This window comes from Aotus nancymaae, unplaced genomic scaffold (genome assembly GCF_030222135.1).
Source record: "Aotus nancymaae isolate 86718 unplaced genomic scaffold, 86718_ANA_hifiasm-v0.15.2.pri h1tg000033l, whole genome shotgun sequence".
Taxonomy (NCBI): Eukaryota; Metazoa; Chordata; class Mammalia; order Primates; family Aotidae; genus Aotus; species Aotus nancymaae.
Window position 1 is genome coordinate 40,154,400 of NW_026988447.1, and position 19,146 is coordinate 40,173,545.

Below are 19,146 nucleotides of genomic sequence, written 5' to 3' on the forward strand. Positions count from 1 at the left end.
CTTTAAATATAGCATCATTTTTCTAGGTTTGTGTCAAATATCTTTGTGAAAGACTGAGTGAATGAAAATATCCTTTAAGTAAGAAAGTTTGCATTACTGCCACAGATTGTTTGTTTAGAAGGAGAAGTCTTTAGGGGATACCACAAGCAGTTTTTTAGCATTAAGCATACCCTAACATGATGACATTTGTGATTATAGCCACATAAATTGCTTTAGAGGCTCCAAGTACCTTAATTGCTTCACAGCTGCAATATTTCCAAATTCGTTTGAAGATTTTCCAGCAAAGTGCACTTTATGCCTGATTAAGAGTCCTATCCCAAGTGCAAAACCATGATTTGGCTTTCTTTCTCTTAAATTTGTTCGTGAATGAAAACTCCAGGTGAGAGTGATTCTATAGAGAATATCATTAACCTCAAAAGACAGTAAGTTTTCAGTGATCAAGCAATTGCTGAAAGCATCAATATCATTTCTCCTTTACCTCTTGTTGAATTACATAAACTATTATTTTTTCATTCTGTATCTAAGAATAATACTTTGTCCCCTTTCCCATCAGACTGTCACTTTCATCTGTGTAAGCATAAAACTGGTTTAACAGAGCTTCTGTGTAAATACATGATGGATCCAATTCTTAGAGCTTCCTGTCCGTAAGTCTGTAGGTAACACTGCAGTCATTTTAGATTAGTGATAAACGGTCGTGAAATTGGAAACAGGTTTCTCCAGTTTTTCACAAGAGTCTGAAAAAACAAATACGTGCACCCAAAAAGTTTGAGTCCAACTCAAACATCGTAAAATAATACACAGTGCATGCTTAACGGCATGCAAAGCCATATGAACATATTAAATGACACTGCCTGATGCCAAAGTCAAGTATGGTTTCAACATTCAATGTGTGGAAATTTAGGAGCAGTCTTAGCTTGAATTTGAACTAATGACACAGCTTTCTATTTACCTTTGTGATGTCAAAAAAATTTACTCTCTTCAACTCTCCCCTTCAAGGCAGTTGTTGATAGTGATGCTTTGCCAATATATTATCCTTGGAGATAAGGATTATAAAATGGCAACAACAGCAACAAGAATAATGTTGAACGTTTAAAATGTGTCAGGAAATTTTCAAATATTGCCTCGTTTTATTTTCACAACCATCTTATAAGGTAAGTGATATCATTATTATCCCCATTTATAGTGGGCAAAGCTGGCTTTTTAGACTGTTACATAACTACTTCATAGTCATAGAAGCAGTAAATGGAGATGGCTGATTTTAACATAGTTTATTTGGGGCCAAGATGCTATTTATTTGAAAGTCCCTCCACTTGACAACTTCCCTAAACTGAGAATTCTGGTCTTTTCCTAATTAGACAAGTTGGTTTCCTTCTAAGGAAATTGGACCACACTTCTGCTTCCCGAATGGATGCTTTTAGGCAAGAAGGACTAACGACAGCTATCTAAGGACTCTTGCTAATTTGTAATGTTCCGTTTCATTGCTTTTTGCCACAGGCAACACTATTGCTTCATACAACTCTAGGGTGTCAGACCTATGGAAGCAACATCAGTCACAGATTTATAAACAACTTATAGTGAAGTATCCATAATCTCTTTATTCAGATGTCTGAGACAGACACGTTGAAAAACCAAGAAATTAATACCCAGACTCTCTCACATCAACCAATTTAAAGAGATCCCCTTCTGTGTTATTCTACTTAGTCATCCATGCAGAAAACAGATCCGGCAGGGAGCCTCCCTGAGAATGGATATTAAGATATTCACCTTTAGTTCCGTGTCTTTCTATTTCTTATTAGTGGGGGAAACTGTAAAATAAAGAACATAGTCACCTAGGATTTTGTGAAGTGGAGCATGTGAGCTTTAAAACTCTGAGGTTTCAAGAATATATCCAAATTTGGGAACTGACACTTTGATTCACTCTAACTTGACCATTATATATAACTTTTTAATTCCTTTCATCACCTCTTACAAGTTCTCAGGCAAAGATTTCTATATTTCTATAACAGAGAGAAAAATATGTAAATGGTTTAATGTCTAAACGGTCCTTATCACAGAGATGGTGTAAGGATCAATTAATATATGGTTTCAGGGGTAAATAGAAACCCATTCCCTAACTTCCCAAACCCATCTCTCACTTGTTCACAGAGACCATAAATTATTAAAGTTAATTACAGAGCCGTTCTTTTGATTTAAGGCTCCTGTCTGGGGTTAAAGTTCAAAGGCACCTGGGAATGACAATACACCAAGCTTTATGAATCATCACGTGATGGGCTAACCAGATATTTTCATGAAGTGTTTTGCTAGGGCAGAGTGCTAAAGGGAGAAGAAGAGTATGAGTCCAAGAAAAGAAAGAAGGAGGGTGGAACTCAGACCTCTTGGAAAAGGCTTTATAAATTCACAAGGACCTCATATTTATGTGTTTACTCTGTGTGATAAGGTCACTGTACAGAGTGACAGAGATACCAAGGTTAGGAACTTTGTAAGCCCTAATTTGAAAACCAGCCATTCACAGCTGTGAATCTGGACTATATAAGATACAGCAGGTCAAGTTTGCATCATGTGCAGCAATCAGCATCAGAAATAGGAAGTGCTGAAATGGACTTCCATACAGGATACAACCTCAAAAATAATTAACGAATTTGAGTAAGAAGGAAGGAATCTGAAAAATCATTTATTCTGTGTATCTCATCAAAAGTTGGTAGAGGGTAGACAGTTTTTCAGGCTATAAATCCATGACTGGAACACAAGAGAGTAGTGATTCTTCATAAGCAAAGCCCTCATGTTTATTCTCTGTTTTTGAGATTTGTTCAGGCAATGACAGATCCGGGTTAGCACACTAATTGCCAGCCCAGATGAAATGACCTAATACCAATAAGTAGTTCCCTTCATCATAATAGTCCTCATCTTGACCTTAAATTTGCAATGGATCACATTCCAAGTATTTTTGAGAGTGAACAATATTTTGTTGATGATGATGATTAAAACAAATACAAATAGTAGCTACCATTTTAGCACAAGAGTTGGTTCTGGAGTTTTCCAAAGTATAAAAATGTGAGTCTCTGAAGTCTCTTTTTACAGAAGCTGTCATGGTATATGTGGATTGTCTGAATACAGTCAGCTTGTGCTTACTGATGAGGGGATCGTAAATTTGAATTTCCTCACATATGGTCACATAAAATTTCAAAATAATACTACACTCGTGTAAATCTTACCATTTGTTAATGCAACAGAAAGAGGTAAAAACAAAATGAGACTTGATTGACTAGACATTGTGCAGAGAACTAAGTTGAGTCATTGACTTGGAAGAAAACTTGAAGAAAGTTAAGCAAATCAATTAGTTTGATTTTAATTTTTATGCTTAGGCATAATACAGCAATGCTTACTAAAGAAGGAAATGGTGAAAAGATGAACTGGCCTGCAGAACACCAGAGAAAGTAGAAGGAAAGCTGACCCATGGTTTACTGCTTCCAGTAACAAGGAAATTTTATTTATATTAGTTCATATAGCATAACCAATGTCTAGCTTGATTCTGTACCCTAAACTTTTTTCCTAATAGATGAATTTGATACGCCATTCTACCTTCCAGATTGCCCATGGCTTCCTACTGCTGTGTAGAACTAAAAGGCCAATAGTAAGAAGAGTAGGTTTATCTAAGATGCATAATATGTATTCAGTGGACAAGCCTATAGGACCAGGAAGCAGTCTCTTCCAGTGGGTTCAGTAAAAAGAATGTACTTGAGTCAATAGATCAATAGTCTTTATCATTTTTGGTTAATTTTCCTTCAAGATCTTCAAAACACATCCAATTTATTTACTGGTATTAATAACTCATTTTGTTCCTTTGTATAAAATACGGTGTGCGAACATTTTGGCTATAAAAGTACTCAGAGAAATGATGTTTTACAAATGTTTCATGCTTCAGGAACTGCTAGCAAAGTAGAGAGATTCAAGTAATGAGAAAAATGTCAGTAAGTGTCTTACTTCACTTTGCGACAACAGGATACCATACACTAGGTGGTTTAAACAACACAGACTTGTTTCTCATAATTCTGGAGAATGGGAACTCCAACATCAAGGCCAGAAGAGGGCCTGCAACTTGGTTCATGGATGGCCATTTTCTTGCTGTGACCTCACATGACAATAAAGAGGGTGAGGCCAGGTGTGGTGGCCCATGCCTGTAATCCCCACACTTTGGTAGGCCGAGGAGAGTGGATCATTTGAGGTTAGCTTCAAGACCAGCCTGGCCAACATGGTGAAACCCAATTTCTACTGAAAATGCAAAAATTAGCTGGTCATGGTGGCACACACTTGTAATACCAGCTACTTGGGAGGCTGAGGCAGGAGAATGAACCTGGGAGGCAGAGGTTGCAGTGAGCCAAGATTGCACTATTGCACTCCAGCCTAGGCAATACAGCGAGACTCTGTCTCAAAAAAAGTTTTTAAAAAGGAGGGTGAGAGGGCTCTCTGCGGTCCCTTTATAAGGGTATTAATCTCGTTAATGAGGGCTCCATTTCTATTACCTTGTTACCTGCCAAAAATCCCACCACCCAATACCATCACATTGAGAGTTAGGATTTCAACATATGTTTCTGTCGGAGGGGTGACACAGATAGTACATACGTTACAAATGAACATAATCTATTTAATTTTGTTTTTATTTGTTATTTTTATGAATATATGATAGTTGCATATATTTATGGGGTACATGTACTATTTCGATACAAGGATACAATATGTAATGATCAAATCTGAGTAATTGAGAAATCTATAACCTCAAGCATTTAGCATTTCTTTATGTTGGGTACATTTCAAATCTTACCTTCTAGCCATTTTGAAAGATACAATGAATTATTTTTAACTATAGTCACTCTTATGTGCTATTGAACACTACAACTTATTTCTTCTTCTCTAGCTGTGTATATGTTCCTCTTAACCAACCTTTCTCCATCTCTACCTCCTCCTCACTGTCCTTTCCAGCCTTGGGTAACCACTATTCTATTCACTGCTTCCTTATTAAATTTTTAGCTTCATATATGAATGAGAGCATGCAATATTTATCTTTCTGTGCCTGGCTTATTTCTCTGAACATAATGTCCTTCAGTTCCATCTGTGTTGCTGCAAATGACAGGATTTTTTCCATTCTGTGAGTGAATATATCCCATTTTTTTAATCCATTTATCCTTTGATGGACACCTACATTGATTCCATATCTTGGCTATTGGGAATGGTGCTGCAACAAATATCAGAGTGGAGAGCTCTCTTCAGATGCTGATTTTCTTTCTTTTGGATATATACCCAGTAGGCTTGCTAGGTAATATGTAATTCTATTTTTAGTTTTTTGAAGAAACTGCATCCTATTTCCGAGAGTGACTGTACTAATTTACATTCTCACCAATAGTGTAACTAAATATGAAATATGTTTGCCAAATGTTGCATATTAATAAATTTTCCTGAGGTTATTGTAAGCATTATAGTTTGCTAATTCTTTTTCCAAGTGGTATCTTATTTGGGGCTTTAAGCAACCATGTACAGCAGACACCTTTTTAATCTATTGAAGGCAAATCACGACCACATTTCAAAATGCGATACGAGTAAATGAGGCTCAGGAATGCCAGGGGAAGAACTGATAAATAGCAGTATAAAGACTTCAACTTTGGTAATCTAACTTTCAATATTAAAAGCATTTCAATTTTGAATGCAGTCTCATATGTATAAAATTACATAATGAGAAATATTTAGTAAGGTGATATTCACTATAAATTTATCAAATAGAATAGATATATTTATTAAACTATCAATTAAATTGAAGCATGTGCTTCAATAATAGGTACATGCATATGGATTTATACATATATATACATCTATATATTCTATACAATATATATATGGATGTATGTTCTAGTGTAAAAGCTGTTGACCTGAAGAAGTATTTACTGTTGCAAGCAGCATTCTTTATGTTTTAGAATTACTAAATACTATTCTGGATATTAACATTTCAGAGAATTAAGTGGACAAAGGCATTAATGTCTCAACTGCTTTTCTTTGGAGACCTTAATTTCAAACGCAATTATCTATGACACACTTTAAAATAAAGCATTAGCTACCTTTTAGTAAAGAAAACTCCTTTTTGTAAGTAAATTAATTTGCCTTTACTGTCAACTGAAAAGCCCAAAGTGTGTAGGTAAGAGGCTAGACAAACCAAGTTTCATAGATGTTCCAGTGGAGTTAATGCTGGACAGGAAGTTCTCTGTACTTTTCTATTTATATGAACACTTAACAACCATTTCTATGTGTATGTGTTTAATAGAAAATGAGAGATGCAGTACTTTCAATTTTTCTATTATTATGATATCACAAACCTGGGATTCTGCTTTCATCAATTATATGTTTCTAAAGGCATCTTTAGTATCCATTCACTATGACATATGGAAAAATATGTCTAAAGAAAAATTGACCTGTTAGAAGTGCAGAGAAATTTTTCTCTAAAGAACTTATGACACTGTCTTAGAATTTTGCATGTAAAAGCAATCAAAGAAGGAAGCACTGGGACACACTGCTAGATGCACTAATATTTGCTTAACCTTAAAATTGACTTTGGAAAGAACAACTTCCCAGGGAATATGGAACCCTTGAAATAAATGAGCCAACGTGTTCAGGAAGAAACTGCGTGGCAGGCTTTCCATGGCTTTGACCTTGAAGGTAAACACAACAGCAAAGAGCCCCCTTGTGTCCCTGGAACCCAAATTTACCCAAGCGGACAAACTTGCTAAGGTCACATTAATAGAGAGCAGTGGACATTCAGTAGAGATCCTGAAGATCAAATGAAAGAGAAATGGGACTTGAACTTTGTTACATGAGCATGTTTCTAGAAAAGAATGTCCTTCTGCAATAGTAAAAACTTAATCCATATGTGGGAATAAGAACCATAAAGGAAAGAGCTTAAGCATGAAGGACTTTTAATTTATGTTCCTACTCGTCTCCTACGTTGGCTTGGGATTCCGAGACTTGGAAGAAGGTATGGGGTCATCTTGGTGGGCTGAAGTGGAGATTTACACTCTGTCTCAGCCAACTTTCAAGGTACCTTTGTGCAGTCTGGGATCTTAGCAAGGCTACTCTCAGCCCCGGTGGGTTAAAGGCTAAGAGAAGGCATTCAGTGCACCAGCCAGCAACAAAGAGGCAGATTATCGTCATGAGGATGAAGTTCTCTCTAGACAGATGCTTTTTCTGTCATTCTGCATACTTTGGTAAGCTGAGTATTTAACTTTCTTTGTTTTGAGTTATGTAACCCCTCCAGAGATTTTAGCTAGTGGAATCTTAACCCTTTTCTACCAGAGCAACCTTTCAGTTGACCTCCAACTTTCCCAAAGGAAAAAGTAGAGTTTTCTGCACTTCTTTGGAAAAGGTTAGTTTTGGGTCACTGAAAGTGGCAGGGTAGCACTGTGCCAGTGAATGACATGTCATGAGTAATTATGGAAGAACTGAAAAGAAAACCAATTAATGGTCTAATCAGTATGCATAAAAAACATCTGTTTCTAATGCTTGCAATATACTTTTTTCTAACTTAAATTTTATATCTAAGGGAAAGATATATACAGAGGCACTGAAGCACATTTGTATTACCATCATTTTTAGGGGTTACATTATGAAAATGCATTCATAAATGAAAACTATGGTGATTTATACTGTTTGTGAAATTGCATGGGTATTTCTACTTCAAATGAGTGACACTGCTAAAGTAAATATTTGTGGCATGTTAGTAATATCACGATATTACAACCAAGATTACAAAACCTTTAATATAGAAATGTCTGCTTAATACTCCCCAGACATGTTATTTAAGCTGCAGTAGAAGAAACCCCATTTTATTATCTGCAGTAATTGCTACTCATGATTGAATTAGATGTATATAGGAAACTCCCTACCCAGGGATGATTCAGAAGAGCCAAATACACCATGTGTTGCAATGAAGTAGTTTTATTGTTATTATTTACAATAGTACGTAATGGAGTGAATGATTAAGAACTCAGCAACTCTGAAAGAATCTTAGCTTGCAATGGGAACATTGCTCAGTTCAGGCATTGAATGAGGGCAGAAAATTACTGACTAGCCAACAGCCAAGATTCTTAATCTGCCATCTCTATTTTTTTGCCTTTTTTTTACTTTGTTAAATGGAAGTCCAGTTGCTCCTTTCTAAGATGCTGAAATGTCTAGCAATGAAAAAATGTTAGCTAGTCCTGCAGAGGAAACTCTTGAGAGTTTCTGTGCATTCTTTTTTTCTATTAATGTATAAAGTCTTTAAACTGCAATTTTTGTAGGTTCAGACAAGACTGTGTGTAATTTACTATATATCAGGTTTCTTCTGTAGCCTCTTCTATGTTATAGTTATTATTACTTTTTTTATTGTATTTGGGCTTTAGTGTACATGTGCACATCCTGCATCCTTCAGGATTGTTGCTTAGGTACATATATGCCATGGTGGTTTGCTGTTTCCATCCCCCCACCCCACCCTCGTCACCTACATCAGGCATTTCTCCTGGTGTTATCCCTCTCTATCCTCCCCTCCCCTCCCCTCCACTCTGTCACCTATCCCCGTAAGTGTTATTCCCTTCCCTGTGCCCAAGTGTTCTCATTGTTCATCACCTGCTTATGAGTGAAAACATGCGGTGTTTGGTTTTCTGTTCTTGTGTCAGTTTGCAGAATGATGGTTTCCAGATTCATCCATGTCTCTACAAAGACACGAACTCATCATTTTTTATGGCTACATAGTATTCCATGGTGTATATGTGCCACATTTTTTTTGTCCAGTCTATCATCGATGGGCATTTGGGTTGGTTCCAGGTCTTGGCTATCGTAAACAGTGCTGCAATGAACATATATGTGCATGTGTCTTTATAATAGAATGATTTATAATCCTTTGGTATATACCCATAATGTTCCTTATGGGTGTAGCACAGGTCTTGGTTTGATATCTGTGTCCAGAAGTAGACTAGACTCCAGATTCTGCGAAATGAAGAAATTTGTATCTTCGCATCATTGCATTTACTCAAAAAATATTTGTGGAATGACAAAATAAACCAACACAAGCTCTTGAATTTTTTTACATCAATGGCGATCTTGTTATAAATTGAAGAATTTTATTCTATGTGACAATTTTCGATTAAAGACACCATAGGACCAGAATGCTATGTTTGAATCATGGACTTAACCTTCTAAATAATCTTAGACAAATTATTTACTGCATATTTATCTCAAATTAGGATAATATATAAGGAGGCTATTGTGAGGATTTAATGGATTCATACTTATAAACCTCTTAGCACAGTGGCACAAAGTAAATGGCAAATATTATCTATTACTAGTGTCAATATTATATTAGTATCAGGATTAATGTCAGTATTAGTGTTATTATCATGGAATAAATTTTTGCTTCTTATATCAACACTTTAAAGTTAGAGCTGAGGATTCAATATTATTAGAAGTCTGCCAAATAATTATCCTTTAATAAATATTCACAAATGAGTCAAGATTAAGACTTTAGAAAAGATTCAATGGTTTTTACATTGAGCTATTTTCAGCAACCCTACCATGCTTTCCTTATCTAGGGAAAGCTGCACACTGTAGCAAGATAAAAGTGGTTTTGGTGAGCAATGCCATGTTTTAATTGTTGTGTAAGAAACTGAAATTGTATTATGGAAATTGGAAGAAATATCTGAGCACGTGTATTGACAAAACCTTTTATTCCTCTGTTATTTTATTTTTTAATGACTAGTCCACTCTTCTATTTGAGTACAAACATTATCACTAAAAGTAAAGGTTCAAAGAGTACTTCTATAGCTTTCAAAATTTAATTTGACCGTAATTTCCCCATTTGATAGTAATTTCATCAGCTATGAAAATAAGAATTGGCTTATTTCCTCAGGTGATAGAAGTAATTTAGGGGAGAGGAATAAGTGAATCATAGGCTGTTAGAGCTGGAAACAACTTAGCACATTATCTTGGGCAGATATGGTAACTACAAGGCAACATTGTCACAAGTATCATGAACCCATGCTCATGGCATTCATTCATATTGGGTGTTGGGATTCTTCGTCTGAACAGACTTATTTTCAGAATCTGTCTCAGAATAGCTCTCAGACATCCACTACCAAATTGATTAAAGTTGCTACTAAGATGAAATCTATTTACCCTTCCTGAGTTTCACTCCATCTCTTTCTGTGTACAAACATATAGAAAGCCTGAGACTTTTATTTGAATCTTTCCATGTCACAAAATTATCTATAATCATATCTACAGTATCTTAACTCTGAATTTAGTATTCTTTCTCTTCCAGTGTCTGGAGGAAAAATAATCATGTGTAAACAAAAATGGAATGCTAGTAAAAGGCAAAAAAAAAAAAAGTGTTTAAATTTTTTATTTTAAATTTATTTTCTAGGAAACTCAAAATGTTATGTAATAGGCAGGCAGGTATATTGGAGTGGGAATGCATTTAGCAGTAGAGGGTGATGTAACCATAAGTGTGCAAGGAAGCCATTGGTAAATATCTGAAGGAACTACATGTAGTTAATAATTCAAATGGAACACTGACAAGTCTTAATATTTTGAAATATATTTGAAAAGCTACACCAATCCCACATGTAAGGAAGATTATAAAAAGTTTCAAAAATGTTTGGAAAGCTTTTGTTAAACTTGTTCCAAACTTATTTAAGCATTTAATCAATATAGGTTCATTTTCAGCGTCATGATATAAAACTAGTAGTTTTTAATTGTTTTTTCATGACTTGAAATGTGCACTAAGCAAGTTGAGTTCAACTACTTTTTGCTTTTAGAGTGTTAAAAATTTCAAATGAAAATGCAAATATTTGCAAATATTTGATGTATTCATTAAATGTCTTTGAAATATTTCTCCATATGCCAAGTAAGCATATTACACGTAATTCTTCTAAGTCTAACCAAAAATCTGTAATTTGATGTACATGAGTCTCCACTTTGCTGAATGCAGGCCCTGTTTCCACAGTTCAAGGGTGTGAGGTCAGCCCCCTATGAGCCTCTTCAATAGTGTTTCCTAAGTTGAGTTGGGAATTAACAGTTGAAGGATGCAATCCACCTTCTACATACTTGATGGATAATATTTAGCACAGGTCTATAGATGGTTTCCAGTATCCTACATTGTAATTTGTATTCTCACCAAACTAAACAGACTCAAAGATCTACACAAACTACAATGCTTTTAAATTGCTATGGAAAACCCCCACTCTCCATGCTTTTAAAATGCTTTTTAAATTTTCTTTGCAGTATTTTTAAATTGACTTGACTACAATCCCCTCAAGACAAGAGACCAGTGAAGAGTTCTTGGCATATAGTGTATGTTCAAGAAATCCGTCTAGCTAGTGAAAAAAATAGAAAAACATCACTTTATACATCCTGATAATCTTACCACCTTAATCAATTTATAGTATTTATCTGATACCTATCAGCTGTTTGCTATTTTGTTAATAGCACATTCAGTTATTATTATTAACTTATTTTCAGCACTGATTTTTATATTAGAAGCGAATAAATGCAAAACTAATTTTATATAGTGGTTACGTGTTTATGCTTGATTTTTGTAACTCAGAATGAATAAGTGTTTTTTAGTAATAGCCTCAAAAATGTTCTGAGAAAAAAACTGATACTGGATTAGTTTTAAATTATGTCAGTTAATTATTAAACTGAATTTTTTGCCTCCTACCATGATTCTGAGGGTTTCCCAGTCAAGTGGAATTGTAAGTCCAATTAAACCTCTTTTTTTTCCTAGTCTCGGGTATGTCTTTATCAGCAGCATGATCATGGACTAATACAGCAGGTGTAAACAAACTTACTTCACTGCCAGTCATATAAAAGTATAGCACATACAATTATGTACAGTGCATAATGCTTGATAATAATAAACAACTATGTTACTGGTTTATATATTTACTATAGTATCCTTTTTATCATCATTTTAGAATGCATTTCTTCTACTTGTATATAAAACAGGTTAACTGTAAAACAGTGTCAGGTAGGTCTTTTAGGAGGTATTCCAGAAGAAGCATTGTTATCATAAGAGATGACAGCTGCATGCACATTTATATAATTATGTGTGAATATTTTTCTACAAACCCTTAATATAAGTATGCATTTAATCCTTGTAGTTTGTAGAAAAATATTCACACATAATTATATAAATATGAGCTATTATTATGGTATAGTAATGAATGCTTCCTAGAGATACATCCTAAACATCAAAGGAAGAACATCAACAAATAACTTTAATTATATCCACTTATAATCGGATATTTATTACAACCTAGGAAAAAAATTAATCAAAACTTTGTTCTTCTAAGTATCTGGATCTGATACAAACATTTCTAGATATTTGCTGCATTTGGAAATAAGAGAAGCAATATTGGAAACATAATGCTTAGGCAAGTCCCAGCCTAAGTTAAGATTGAGCATTGCTTTGCAGATACTTTTCTCCTTGTTTTTCCAGTTAGAGTCCCATCTACAGCCTCAAACAGGCTTATCCAATTATGAAATGCATGTTGAATTATACCTTCTAGCGTGCTTTTAGTTTCTCTGGCATAAAAATAAGAAAATGATTTATTTCTGAGAAATATTTTTAAATTGGTCTACTGTCATCAAAAAGAAGGCAAACTTCACTTGGAAGGAAATCAGTACTAGCCATCAGTTCTCGTCAGGGAGCTTCAAATTAGTTTATCTTTAAAGTTAAACTACAATTAACTTTAACTTCAAATTAGTTTGCCTTTAAAGCTAAACTACAAACTATGACAATTTACACATATCTGAAATGAATTGTACATAGCAATGCATGCTAGGGGCATCAGTGATCACTAAGTTAAAAATAAATGCCTTACAAAAATAAATGGTTTGCTTCACATGAAATGGTCCTGAAGAAATGGTCCTCTGCTATTTCTTATATTTACAAAATTTTAATATTATTTTTGTTATGGTTTTTAGAACCAAAGCTTTTTCTTTTGGCCTTTTTCTATTTGACTGTGTCTAGAATATTACTTTCTGGTACTTGGTCTGGGTTGTACTGTATATCCTTCAGCAGATACGTGCAAGTCTAGTACTGAGCTTAAAGGACACAAGTGTTTCTTACCAGCTGAAGTAGGTAAGATATAAAAATGATGGCTAGTAAGTACCTTTGCCTGAAACAACATGGTGACTAGTTATAAAGCATGGCTACGGAACACCTCCTCTGAGCATTTTTCTATTACTTAATGAATGTATGTCAGCCTTTGAATATGAAATTTTGAAGTTCAGTTGAACTTCAGATTTAATGGAATTGAGTAAAGATTTTTCTAATATGACCAACATTTCTTGTTAAGTGAAATAATGATTTCATATAGAGATAGTTTATGCATCAATCTTTTAATCTGTAGTTTTTGACTTCCACTTGAATATCAGTTTCCTTTAACTGAATATCAGTTTCTTCTACAGTTTAGCCTTGGCAAAACTACTAAGTTCACGTTATTTTCAAATAACATTGAAAATGCTATAAAATGCTTTAGTAAAAATATATTATTGTGAATACAAATGTGTTCCTAGATTGTACTTTATTAATCTGTAATAAATTAATATTTTCAAATTTATTTACTAATGTTTCAAAATGTTAGGATTAGTTTGCATTTCAGAATGTCAGAATTTATGTAAAATGGAAAGATTATTGAACTTTGAGTATTGTTTTACATATATGTATATGAAAGACATGAATTTTATTTAAAGTGAAAGAATATGTACATACATATTTTGAATGTATATTAGCAATTTGTCTCAACTTATAATTGCATCATTTCAGTGATTTTGAAGTGATATTTAAAAGTGTATTAGTATCTATTATTCTATCCTTTGTCCAAACTGGAACTACTTCTAGATGGTTTTCTTTGATATTTGGCTGTTGGTATATATCACTGATATATACTGAAGTGATATATCAGTATATATATTATTGTCAATATATGTAGTATATTGATATACTGATATATCACATATGAAGTGATATATCAGTATATATATTATTGTCAATATATGTAGTATATTGATATACTGATATATCACATATGAAGTGATATATCAGTATATATCAGTGATATATACCAGCAGCCAAATATCAAAGAAAACTATCTAGAAGTAGTTCCAGTTTGGACAAGAGATAGAATAACAGGTACTAATACACTTTTCCTGATGGATGGTACAACATAGGATTTTGCCAGTGTTATTTAATTGTTTCCTCAGAGGAAAAGAGAATGTTTTCTATCTATCCAACAAGGTATTCTATTCCTCAAGGTAAGCAATATTTAAGTATTCTGCAAAAGGCTCTAGTACTAAGGCAATATATTTAACATCAATGAAAAGTTGAAAAAATCCAGTGGTCTTTCATTTCAATGACAGTGCAGTTAAAAACACCGTATGGTAGTCCCTCTCCCCCTTACCAGAGAGTTTGCTTTCTGTGGTTTCAGTTACCTTGTGTTTCAAAAATATTATATGTAAAATTCTAGAAATACCCAATTCATAGATTTGAAATTACTGCCATTCTGAATAGCATGACGAAATCCCCCACCATCCTGCTTCATCCTGCCTGGCTGTTGATCGTCCCTTTGTTTGCCGCCGTTTATAGTACCTACCAATTGTTACTTACTAGCCATCTCAGTTATCAAACCTACTGCAGTAACCAGTGCTCATGGGCAAGCAACCCTTTGTGTACTTAATAATGGCTCTAAAACATAAGAGTAGTAATGCTGGCATAATGTTATAACTTTTATTTTATTATCAGTTATTGTTAATGTCTCAATGAACCAAATTTATATATTAAACTTTATCATAGGTATGTATGTATAGGAAGAATCATAATATATATGGGGTTCAGTAGTATCTGCAGCTTCAGGCATAGACCAAGTTGAATTCCCCTGAAGATAAGGAGGGACTATTGTAACAGAATTTTTTTTTTCACAAGGACCCAGGTACTATAAGTACCTATAATTATCAAAGAAAAGAGTGATATATTTTCAAATTTTTCAAAGTGTTCAAACAGCATTGAAGACAATTACTTTTCCAGAAGAAAGACCTTTTGGCTTTGAAAATAAGAAATAACACTAGAGTAAGAATGATTTATTTTCAAACCATTTACTCAAATTTTAAAAAATATTTTATGTGGTATATACTCTTTTGTATTATTTTAATTGACAAATAATAAGTGCACTTATGTACTCTTACCTAGCTGATATTTTGAATCCGTTTCTCTTTTAGTCGACCTGTATATAGGAAGAAATTTATCAATCATATTTATCTTTTCAAAGAACAACTTATTGATTTAATTTATTTCAGTATTGTCTATTTTCCATTTGCTTAATATAAGTTTTTAAAATCAGTTCTGTTTATTCAAAGTTTAATTTTTCTTTTCTATTTCTAGTTTTTTAAGAAGGAATCTTAGGTCACAATGTTATTTTCTAAAACATTTAGACATATTAAATTTTGTCTAAGCTTGGCTTTGGTTTTTTTCCACAAATTTTGGCGGTATGTATTTAATTTTCATTTAATTCAAATTATTTTCTAACTTTCTGTAATTTCTTCTTTGACCCATGGTTTTGTTTGTGACTATGTTGTTTATTTTCCAAAAATTTGGGGATTTTTCTAGGCATACTTCTGTTAGTATTTTCAAATTTAATTCCCCTGTGGTTAGAGAACTGCTATATAGAATTTCAATCCTGTTAAAATTTATTAAGAATGGTTTTACAGCCCAAATTATGGTCAAAGTCAGTGAATGCTGCATGACTTTGAAGAAAAAAGTATACTTTGTAATTTTTATATTAATCTTTAAATTTTGTGACATAAATTTGATTAGTAAAGTTTTCCTAATTCTTCTCTAGCTCTACCAATATTCTACTTGTATATTAACTCAGAGAGGATTGTTGAAAGATATTACTATAGTTGTGAAGTTGTCTGTTTTTCTCTTTTAGTTCTTTCATTTTTTCTTGATGTATTTTAAAACATTGGGTTTAAGTAAGTAAATATACATTTTTGACTGCTATGTTTACTTGATAAACACATGAAATATATTTCATTTGGTATTAACCTCCTTGATACTAATATAGTTCCTACAGTTTCACTATCATTTATAGAAACTCATATTCATCTTTTTCTATCCTTTGATTTTAAGCCACCTGTCTTTTTATTTAAAATTTGCCTATAGTTATGGAAGTCTTCCTTTTTTTAATTCAGTCTCTGTCTTTTATTTGGAGTGTTTAGATCTTCAGCATTTAGCATAATTATCAGTATTGTGTTTATATGATTATCCACTGGCTTTCATTTTCTCCTATGTTCTTTTTTAGAATAATTTACATTCTTTCAAACTAATTGTTTTTATTAGTATTCCACTTATTTCCTCTTATTACTTATATCTTCATTTAGCATTGTTGTTCAGGTATTTACAATATGGATTTACAAATTTTCACAGCGAATTTTCAAATAATATGCTCCAAGGTCTGTCTCCTTAACTCAGTCAACCACTATTCACTGGGTTTTCTCTCCTTTTGCTGCTGTTCGGAAAGTGCCTTCAGATAAAAATTTTGAGGATCATAGGATTTGTGTTATTTTCCCATCTCTCCTGTGCCAAGTCCTACTTTGCCTGTTGTCAAATATATGAAAATTGTTAAGTATATCTTTTACAATTTTTAATTGTTTAGACTAGATAATAGTATTAATCAGTAGTTCATAGTGGCAAGATTTCCATGGCTGGAGGTTATGCAAGCTTCTGACCTTCACAAGTCATCTGGCTCATTGATGCTTTCATATAAGGAAAAAGCTGATGTTATGTAGACCGAGCTCTACTAAAGCAAACTTGCAAAGGACCAGGCTTGTTATCCTTAATACAGTAAATTCTTGGCTGAGCTGAATCTACCTTTTTAATCAAATGACTCCGGCCATAGGATATTAGTAAAATCGTTAGACAGGAGGATCCTAGAAGTGGGATGTCGTCTGTTTGACTTTTAGCCATGGATCCTCAACTTCCCTTCAGCTGAAACAACTAAGATAATTTTACAAAGGCTATCAAGTCTTCATACTCAGCAGAATTCTCACATATTAGAAGATGTGACACTAATACACAGCTTTCATCATACTCTTTACCTTTGTCTGAGTTTCATGCATGGTCCAGAAATTGGAGCATGACTACCTAGATTCAAATTAACTTCACGCTAACTGACATAGTCAGTTGTAAGACATGTGAATCCCCAAGCTAGTCTTTTATAACTCGCTCAGAAGAATATATTTAAAATATTTGTTTATTATTACCTTATTGAGTAGAAATGCAATTCTCGTCACCAAAATTTTTCTTTATTTCTGCTCACACTTTGCTCACAGTTCTGGACAGAGGATTTATAAATGCAGGAGTTAATTTCCAGTCTAACCTTTAGACATATGGAGACAACTCTCACTTCTCACTTCATGGTTAATTTATTCAATAATAGAACTCAAATCTTTATTCTCCCTTATATTCTCTCGTACATTGCAGATACTTAATAATCTGTATATCATTGCAATATAAAGATATGATTGTATATCTGTATGATTTGCCATTGGGAGGTTCACATCTAGGGAAAAATCAGACTTATCTTGAAACCTGCAAGTGTCACTTCTCTTTTTTTTTTTTTTTTGAGACGGAGTCTCACTCTATTGCCAGGCTGGAGTGCAGTGGTGTGATCTTGGCTCACTGCAACCTTCACCTACCAGGTTCCAGCGATTCTCCTGCCTCTCCAGCCTCCTGAGTAGCTGGGACTACAGGTGCGCACCACCATGCATGGCTTATTTTTGTATTTTTAGTAGAGACAGGGTTTCACCATGTTGGCGAGGATGGTTTTGATTTCCTGACCTCGTGATCCGCCCACCTCAGCTTCCCAAAGTGCTGGGTTTAGAGATGTGAGCCACTGCACCCAGCCAAGTGTCACTTCTGCTTTCTTCTTTGGTAATTTCTTCTCATTTCTTCAAAATGCAATGATTACAACATTTTGCTGCATTTCAAAGAACATCTTAAATAGTTGCATATATCCAAAATTCTTTATTAAAAATCTTTTTTATTTGCTCTATTTTGCCTTTTTTTTCTATTCTTAAGACAATTTTGCTACTTATTTATTCTCATATACATTATCAGGAATTCTACAAGTGATTTTTGGCCTGAAGCAGAAAGAGTTTACGTAAAGTTTTGTCACTGAGGATTCTATCATATTTTAGCATAATATTCTCAACAGTCATTAAACCTTAATATGAACATTTTCCTTACATTATGATTTATATCTGATTAACTTGATTTCATAAAACCAGAGACCAGAAGAATGACTGCCCACAAATAATTTGAAACATATTTACAGAACATAAGTCCTGCATACAAGAATATAACAAGAAACATTCTGTCCCACCAGTTAACAGATGGGAATGGAAGTTTCTGAAGTTATGCATCTTATTTGAACCTTAGTCTCTTAATCTGTAAAATGAAGAGGTTGATTAAATAATATTTAAGATTTATTCCAATTTTTAAATTTGATAACTTAAGAAATATATATATTTATATCATTTTCCCCATATTAGCATCAGTTAATAAATGTGAATGAAGAAGGAATTAGAGAAAGAGAGAGAGAAAGACAGAGACAGAGATAAATAAGTGAAATTGAGAAAATGAGAAGATGACATAGATCAATAATGAAAGCTCCTGTTGGAGAGTTTTAAATGAAAATTATTCAATAAGCCCTCGTATTGAAGCTAAAAAATGACTGAATATAGTTCCTGAGATTTAAAAGTAAGTCTAAATGAAATGGTTAATATCCCTTATCTGGCTTTCTGCCAATATCTCTCAAGGAAAAGTTATCCCAGAAATACGAGAATACAGATTTTAAACTATCTAACCTCTAAAAGTTGATGGCCAATCAATGATTTGGAAGAGCAAAGTGATATAATCAAAGAATAAAATGGCAAATTATCTTAGAGTCTGTTAAAAATAAGAATAATGTTTTTACTGACTTATTTAAATATATTCTGGAAGAAAACACTTCAAAATATAAAAGTAAATTAACTGGAATTCTGGAATGAGAGCACAGAGACTAATTCTATCTTTTT